Here is a 9,763-nt window from a genome sequence, read left to right as displayed (position 1 = left end):
AAGAAGTATGAATCTAAGGGGGGTTGAAATGTATATTTTTCGTTACTGTAACCGACATATGTATGTATGTATATATATATGTATGTATATATATATGTATGTATGTATGTATGTATATATATATGTATGTATGTATGTATGTATGTATGTATGTATGTATGTATGTATATATATATATATATATGTGTGTGTGTGTGTGTGTGTGTATGTATATGTATATATGTGATGGGTAAATATGCACATGTACTAGTCGGTCCGTAAATCACCTGTACGTCAACGGTCACCCAATCGGTCCGTCGACGGTCACCCTCGACGGTCACCCAACCGCATGATCGGAAGCAACATGCACATGTACTAGTCGGTCCGTAAATCACCTGTCCGTCAACGGTCACCCAATCGGTCCGTCGACGGTCACTCCACCGGTCCGTAGACGGTCACCCAACCGGTCCGGCCGCATGATTGGAAGCAACACACCTTGTAGATTGGAGGCTCACGAGCGCAACAATAGCTTGATGTGACGACCGACAACTTTTCAGGAACAAGGGATCCGTGTTTTCTTCACCTCGAGTAACTCAACCACTTCGAGCAAACCAATGCGCATTTTGCGGAGTGACTATTCAGCCCATGCAAATATGCCCTCCACTTGCATATCAGACACCATGTGCATAGTAAATCCACTTTGTATAAATATAGGGGCCATTCCCCTCACTAGGAGGACTCATCAGTACTACACTAATACACTTGTGATTTGCTCATTCGTCTCTCTTGTTCTCTCCTTGTTACTGTTCGTCACCCGTAGAGCGACATAGCTTCTTACCGCTCAGTCGTTAACCGGTAGACCGACCGATTGACCGGCCAAGCGACATCCTTCACCACACGTAACACACGTATTCGTAGCGTAATCGTAGACCCGTTTACATTTACGCTATCAATATGTGTATGTATATATATGTATATGTGTATGTATATATGTGTATGTATATATATTATATATACATACACATATATACATACACATATACATATATATACATACACATATATACATACACATATATACATATACATACATATATATATATGAGATCACCATATTAGATGATCCAATGAGATCACCATATTAGATGAGATCATGAGATCCCATCTCAACCATCTATAAAATTGGAATGAATGGTTAGAATTGATATTCAAAATATCATTTATATTAGGACAAAATTAATTCAAAAGGATGGAATTGTAATTTGATAATGGAAATAAATGAAATATAATAATTTCCATATATTAAGGAATCCTAATCATGGTAACCCATTATATACTTTTTTGTTTCTTTGTGTGGTATTAACCAAAAAAATAGTGAGAAAAATAAAGAAAGGATATTAGACGTCTAGACGCGGTAATGGCGGACAACATTGCCAGTAAGTTCCGTCTGAAATTTTTATTTATTTTTGGTTCGTAGGTGTGTGCGTTCATGGAGTTAGGTGTGTGCGAAAGCCTGTTGGAACAGTACTCTAACATGTGCCCTCTTTTAGCGTGTGTGCACACAGTCTTGGTGGTTGGTGCAACTTTGATTGGAGTGTATTAGGTGCATTTCAACGGTGTAGTGTTCATTCCATGTTCATGAGAATATTTTATCACACACACATGATCAACAACGTTTGTTTATTGCAAACAGTGTGCATATGACTACCGTAATACACGCAAAATAATGACAAGTCAATGAATAAGTTGACATCTTTTTTTTTATCGCGGTACTTTTGATTATAATGGGAACTGTAGGTGTGAGCATTTGTGAGTTTGGGTGTGTGCACAATTCTGTAGGAACATTAGTCGTGGGTGTGGACCAGCGTGAATTGTTGGTTGTGCATGTTTTGTGAGTTCAGGTGTGTGCATAATTCTGTAGGAATATTTATGAGCCTAATTGGCGCGAGTGCAAATTAGGAGTTACCCCCCCCCCCCCNTCACCCAATCGGTCCGTCGACGGTCACCCTCGACGGTCACCCAACCGCATGATCGGAAGCAACATGCACATGTACTAGTCGGTCCGTAAATCACCTGTCCGTCAACGGTCACCCAATCGGTCCGTCGACGGTCACTCCACCGGTCCGTAGACGGTCACCCAACCGGTCCGGCCGCATGATTGGAAGCAACACACCTTGTAGATTGGAGGCTCACGAGCGCAACAATAGCTTGATGTGACGACCGACAACTTTTCAGGAACAAGGGATCCGTGTTTTCTTCACCTCGAGTAACTCAACCACTTCGAGCAAACCAATGCGCATTTTGCGGAGTGACTATTCAGCCCATGCAAATATGCCCTCCACTTGCATATCAGACACCATGTGCATAGTAAATCCACTTTGTATAAATATAGGGGCCATTCCCCTCACTAGGAGGACTCATCAGTACTACACTAATACACTTGTGATTTGCTCATTCGTCTCTCTTGTTCTCTCCTTGTTACTGTTCGTCACCCGTAGAGCGACATAGCTTCTTACCGCTCAGTCGTTAACCGGTAGACCGACCGATTGACCGGCCAAGCGACATCCTTCACCACACGTAACACACGTATTCGTAGCGTAATCGTAGACCCGTTTACATTTACGCTATCAATATGTGTATGTATATATATGTATATGTGTATGTATATATGTGTATGTATATATATTATATATACATACACATATATACATACACATATACATATATATACATACACATATATACATACACATATATACATATACATACATATATATATATGAGATCACCATATTAGATGATCCAATGAGATCACCATATTAGATGAGATCATGAGATCCCATCTCAACCATCTATAAAATTGGAATGAATGGTTAGAATTGATATTCAAAATATCATTTATATTAGGACAAAATTAATTCAAAAGGATGGAATTGTAATTTGATAATGGAAATAAATGAAATATAATAATTTCCATATATTAAGGAATCCTAATCATGGTAACCCATTATATACTTTTTTGTTTCTTTGTGTGGTATTAACCAAAAAAATAGTGAGAAAAATAAAGAAAGGATATTAGACGTCTAGACGCGGTAATGGCGGACAACATTGCCAGTAAGTTCCGTCTGAAATTTTTATTTATTTTTGGTTCGTAGGTGTGTGCGTTCATGGAGTTAGGTGTGTGCGAAAGCCTGTTGGAACAGTACTCTAACATGTGCCCTCTTTTAGCGTGTGTGCACACAGTCTTGGTGGTTGGTGCAACTTTGATTGGAGTGTATTAGGTGCATTTCAACGGTGTAGTGTTCATTCCATGTTCATGAGAATATTTTATCACACACACATGATCAACAACGTTTGTTTATTGCAAACAGTGTGCATATGACTACCGTAATACACGCAAAATAATGACAAGTCAATGAATAAGTTGACATCTTTTTTTTTATCGCGGTACTTTTGATTATAATGGGAACTGTAGGTGTGAGCATTTGTGAGTTTGGGTGTGTGCACAATTCTGTAGGAACATTAGTCGTGGGTGTGGACCAGCGTGAATTGTTGGTTGTGCATGTTTTGTGAGTTCAGGTGTGTGCATAATTCTGTAGGAATATTTATGAGCCTAATTGGCGCGAGTGCAAATTAGGAGTTACCCCCCCCCCCCCNCCCCCCCCCCCCCACACACACATATCAAGACGTTTAATTTAATAATTCATAGGGATTGAACTTCATTTATAGCGATAAACCGTATTCCTTTGAATTTTTTGCATCGTGATTGAAACATTTTAGAATTTCATGAATGTGTTTGCATTTACTGAGTCAAGTGGGTGCATAGTACTAATCATTATTCTACCCGCTTAATTTTTAATATGTCTACTACCACATGCGTGTGCAAACGCTAGTGAAGCTGTGTGCATTTTGCTGAACGTAAACGAGTACAAAGTTTGATTTATTCTTGTGTGGGTGCATATGACGTTTGTTACAAAAGAAACTAAGATAATAAATAAATTAAGAAAATGGACTATAACCAACCTACTAACCAACATTCAACAGTTAATATTTAGTGGTTCTAACATGAAAGTGTGTGCATGTGTGGTTTACAGCGTGTGCATTTTACTGACCAAGTCTGTCCCGCACACCCCAACACGAATAAATAATTTTGATACATTATAAAAATACAACAATTCCCCCATATAACAACAAACATAAAGCAGGAAATTTCTTGCAAGAACTACACACTTAAAACAATCAAACACCGTGCATCACCCCTTCGAATATCACAATCCCAAGAAGGAAGCGCCATGAAATGTGGAGACGTCTAGGCTTTAACTGTTTGACCTTTATATCTAAAGCAGGGAACCCGACATCCTCGAAGAATACCGAGAGCAAATCATACTACAAAAAGAAAAAAAATGATGAAAACGCACAGATCAGTTAATCTGAAACAAAGTTTAAAAACAACACCAATACACATACAGATAAGACCAATACAACAAGGTAAAATGCACCATCAACCACAAAAGAACAAAACAAATAAAATCAAATACACATTCATACTCAGCGCACACATTTATAAACTGAAGAAGTATAATTAAATTAAGATAGATGTAAATAGCATGATTTAGAATAAAATTCATCAATAAATTTTATATTAATAGCTCTAATTTACCTATATACAATACAAAGTGAACCTATTCATGCACACACCCACCAACACTGCCCCACACACACCAACACCACAGCTTGGAAACCAATAACGCACCCACCGACATTGACACACACACTGCCACACACCCACCCGCATTATCAAATGCTATAAACAATGGGGAAAATTTTTTGTTAAAAAAAATAAAGCCCCAAAAAGAAACTAACTATCAAACATTGCTGCAAATCAATAAAAACTAATTAAAATTATGCTTCTTTACTCACATTGCTGCAAAGACAAAGAAACATTAATCAAATGAAAAAGAAAAATATTATTTCACTATTACTGTGTAATGTATTCAAAAAAAAATCAGGAACTACACAGACCCCTACCCCAGCCTCTCGCTGCCATCTGTACACACCCAACATTGGAAGCAAAAAACCTAAACCAGAAAAAAGAAAACAAAAACAAAAAAAAAAAACAAAACAAAAAACCANCCCCCCCCCCCCCACACACACATATCAAGACGTTTAATTTAATAATTCATAGGGATTGAACTTCATTTATAGCGATAAACCGTATTCCTTTGAATTTTTTGCATCGTGATTGAAACATTTTAGAATTTCATGAATGTGTTTGCATTTACTGAGTCAAGTGGGTGCATAGTACTAATCATTATTCTACCCGCTTAATTTTTAATATGTCTACTACCACATGCGTGTGCAAACGCTAGTGAAGCTGTGTGCATTTTGCTGAACGTAAACGAGTACAAAGTTTGATTTATTCTTGTGTGGGTGCATATGACGTTTGTTACAAAAGAAACTAAGATAATAAATAAATTAAGAAAATGGACTATAACCAACCTACTAACCAACATTCAACAGTTAATATTTAGTGGTTCTAACATGAAAGTGTGTGCATGTGTGGTTTACAGCGTGTGCATTTTACTGACCAAGTCTGTCCCGCACACCCCAACACGAATAAATAATTTTGATACATTATAAAAATACAACAATTCCCCCATATAACAACAAACATAAAGCAGGAAATTTCTTGCAAGAACTACACACTTAAAACAATCAAACACCGTGCATCACCCCTTCGAATATCACAATCCCAAGAAGGAAGCGCCATGAAATGTGGAGACGTCTAGGCTTTAACTGTTTGACCTTTATATCTAAAGCAGGGAACCCGACATCCTCGAAGAATACCGAGAGCAAATCATACTACAAAAAGAAAAAAAATGATGAAAACGCACAGATCAGTTAATCTGAAACAAAGTTTAAAAACAACACCAATACACATACAGATAAGACCAATACAACAAGGTAAAATGCACCATCAACCACAAAAGAACAAAACAAATAAAATCAAATACACATTCATACTCAGCGCACACATTTATAAACTGAAGAAGTATAATTAAATTAAGATAGATGTAAATAGCATGATTTAGAATAAAATTCATCAATAAATTTTATATTAATAGCTCTAATTTACCTATATACAATACAAAGTGAACCTATTCATGCACACACCCACCAACACTGCCCCACACACACCAACACCACAGCTTGGAAACCAATAACGCACCCACCGACATTGACACACACACTGCCACACACCCACCCGCATTATCAAATGCTATAAACAATGGGGAAAATTTTTTGTTAAAAAAAATAAAGCCCCAAAAAGAAACTAACTATCAAACATTGCTGCAAATCAATAAAAACTAATTAAAATTATGCTTCTTTACTCACATTGCTGCAAAGACAAAGAAACATTAATCAAATGAAAAAGAAAAATATTATTTCACTATTACTGTGTAATGTATTCAAAAAAAAATCAGGAACTACACAGACCCCTACCCCAGCCTCTCGCTGCCATCTGTACACACCCAACATTGGAAGCAAAAAACCTAAACCAGAAAAAAGAAAACAAAAACAAAAAAAAAAAACAAAACAAAAAACCATAGTCCGCACCACAAACACCCCAACCCACCCACACTGCCGCCGCAACGCCGAAAAACAACACCAACCGCCGCACAACGCCCGTAAGACACCACAACACCCACCGCGAAAACCCCACTGTCCAAATCCAAAATCGGACAAAAACCCAACCAAAAAAATAAAAAATACCTCCCAAAACAACATATAAACGAATAAAAAAAATCAAGTTAAAATCGAAATACCTGAACACCACCGGACGAACTAATCCTAAGCCGCTTGGACCGCCTGGAAGAAGAGCCTGCCATGGAGATGTTTTGGTATGCACACACAGATGGCGTCTGGTTTCATCACGGATAAACAATATACGGAAGACAGAGACGATTGGATGCATCTTTTATGAATACCAATCGCATAAGGAAACAACTACTAAATAATACCTAATTTAAAATGGGTAATAAATTAACCAAAAAGTAAAGACTGAACAACCCTCTCTATACCATTAATTACTTAAAATAATCTAAAACCTACATCAAATCTGAACCATTAAAAAAATAATTGATGACCGATCTAATCTCACAATCTCGTCTAATTAAGGTGATCTTACTGGATCCAAATCCTATATATATATATATATATATATATATATATATATATATTCTCGTCTAATTAAGGTGATCTTACTGGATCCAAATCCTATATAATATTATATATATATATATATATATATATATATATATATATATATATATATATATATATATATATATACATACATATACATACACATATATATATAGAAAGGGGTTCATATGTGAACTTGGGCTTTCGTGTGAATCCTGTGCATTCATGTTGCGAGGGTGTTAGGCGTGCACGTGTGGGCCGCAACATTGATAATATAGTCACGTGGCAATGCAGCGTGATCTTAGGAGGTCGTTTTTTAGGCCGTAGTCGAACTACGTCGAGTGTCTCCAAGTGCTATGGAGTAAGGTGCACGCAATGACAGGCAGAAATTAGGTGGGCCATTCGATCAAATCAGCATCAGTGCACCAGATGGATGCACACTTTCGCATAATACCATTAGTGTGCACCAGGATAATAACCTCTCTCTCTCTATATCTCTCTCTCTCTCTCTCTATATATATATATATATATATATATAAATTTAGATGCTCTTCAACAATATTATCATAATTGACATCTTATAATATTAAGCTATAATACTCATGAATATTATAATATTGTACGCGACTATATATTAATTTGACTGTTTATGAAATTTATGCAATAAAATATAGAAGATTATAATATTCTATACATATTAATTTGACTTTTTACGAAATTTATATAATAATAAAATACAGAAGATTATAATATTCCATATATATATTTATTTGACTATTTACGAAATTTACATAATAAAAGTTATTCTATCTATATATTAAAATTTTAATTGTAATTAGAATAAACTATAGAAGGAAATCAATTTCAAATTTCAAAACTAAAATATTTCTCTAAGAAGAGCAAAGAAAATCACTTCATTAAAAGATAGTTTCTTAAAGAGTTTTGTTATTCACCCCTAGAATTTTTTTCCTCCATAGTTTCCTTCCTAACATGGTATTGTTTAATTGTTTGCATTACTTTTCCATTAAAAGTTGGTGGGATCCGTTAATTCATGACTCTCAATGATCATAAGATAAGTGATTTAGAAAATTTAGAAACAGAAAAATTAGGAGCGGTAAAAGCATTTTCCTTTCTTAAAGAGTAAGTTTAAAAAGTATCTTTATTTGAAAAACAAAATTTCAGAATGTAACTGAAAGTAGTCCAGTGGCATCAAACCCTTCCCTTTATACGGGAGGTGGTGGGTTCGAGTTGAGAAAGTAGTTATGAACAGATACTGCATTGTAATAGAGTTAGTAGTATTAAAAAAAACTGAAAGAATATATTTATTTGGAAAAAAAAAAAGAACGTAACTAAATGAATGATAAATATCTCTTGGGAGAGAAAATATATAATTTTATAAATATCTTTATTTGAAAAATAAAATTTAATAACGGAATTGAAAAAAAGTATCTTTATTTGAAAAAATGAAATTTAAGAACCTAATTGAAAAAAATTAGAAAAATCTCGTGGGAGGTACAATATATAATTTGAAAAATATCTTTATTTAAAAAACAAAATTTAAGAATGTAACTCAAAAAAGTATCCTTATTTGAAAAACAAAATTTAAGAACGTTACTGAAAATAATATCTTTATTCAAAAAATAAAATTTAAGAACGTAACGTAACTAAAAGAATGAGAAATATCTCGTGGGAGGGATAATATAATTTAAGAAATATCTTCTTTTTTTTTTTAGAAAAATAGAACGCAACTAAAAAATATCCTTATTTAAATTATGAAATTTAAAAACGCAACTGAAAAGAATATTTATTTAAAAAATAAAATTTTAATAATAACTGAAAGAATGAGAAAAATCCAGTGGGAGGGACAATATATAATTTGAGATATATCTTTATTTGAGAAAAAAAAACTAAATTTAAGAATGTAACTCAGAAAAATATATTTGTTTGAAAAATGAAATTTAAGAAGAAAGAATGAGAAAAATCTCGTGGGAGGTGAAAATATATATTTTTTGAGAAATATCTTTATTTGAAAAAATTAAAATTATGAACATAATTGAAAAAAAAAAGTATCATTATTTGAAAAAGAAAAGTGTCAAATAGGCCACTGAATTTCTTACTTTTGTGCAATTGGATCACTGAACTTAAAAAGTGTGCAATTGAACCATCAAACAAGTAAAAATTTGTGCAATTGGAACATTTTTACAAAAAATTTTCGCTAACATCCAATTATATTATGAACATATATGTATTAAGAGTGGCATTTTCCTCTACCATACTAGTTGGGAGTCAATATTGAAATGTTTTAAATTCAAATTGAATTTAAAAAAAATAGAAAAATGGTCTAATTGCACATATTTTACTTGTTTAATGGTTGAATTGCACACTTTTTAAGTTCAATGACCCAATTGCACAAAAGTAATAAGTTCATCAGTGGCTTATTTGACACTTTTTCTTTTGAAAAATAAAATTTAAGAATGTACCTGAAAGATTGAAAAAGATTTCGCGAGACATACAAGCGATAATATTTAAGAAAGTAACTGAAAATACTATCTTTATTTGAAAAGCGATAATAAAGAAC

General features: G+C 34.2%; 1 long non-coding RNA gene across 1 annotated transcript; it reads right to left on the bottom strand.

Annotated features, from left to right (window-relative positions):
- Positions 1–5,450: 5,450 nt before the first annotated feature.
- Positions 5,451–6,948, bottom strand: LOC116011858. Its single transcript, XR_004097099.1, has 2 exons — positions 6,807–6,948; positions 5,451–5,841 (listed from the first exon to the last, which is right to left on the bottom strand). It is a non-coding gene; the product is annotated as an uncharacterized LOC116011858 (long non-coding RNA).
- Positions 6,949–9,763: the final 2,815 nt, after the last annotated feature.

The sequence above is a fragment of the Ipomoea triloba genome, chromosome 3, assembly GCF_003576645.1.
Source record: "Ipomoea triloba cultivar NCNSP0323 chromosome 3, ASM357664v1".
NCBI classification, from domain to species: domain Eukaryota; kingdom Viridiplantae; phylum Streptophyta; class Magnoliopsida; order Solanales; family Convolvulaceae; genus Ipomoea; species Ipomoea triloba.
Note: the sequence above shows the minus strand (reverse complement) of the source record. Positions and strands in the feature narration are given on the sequence as shown.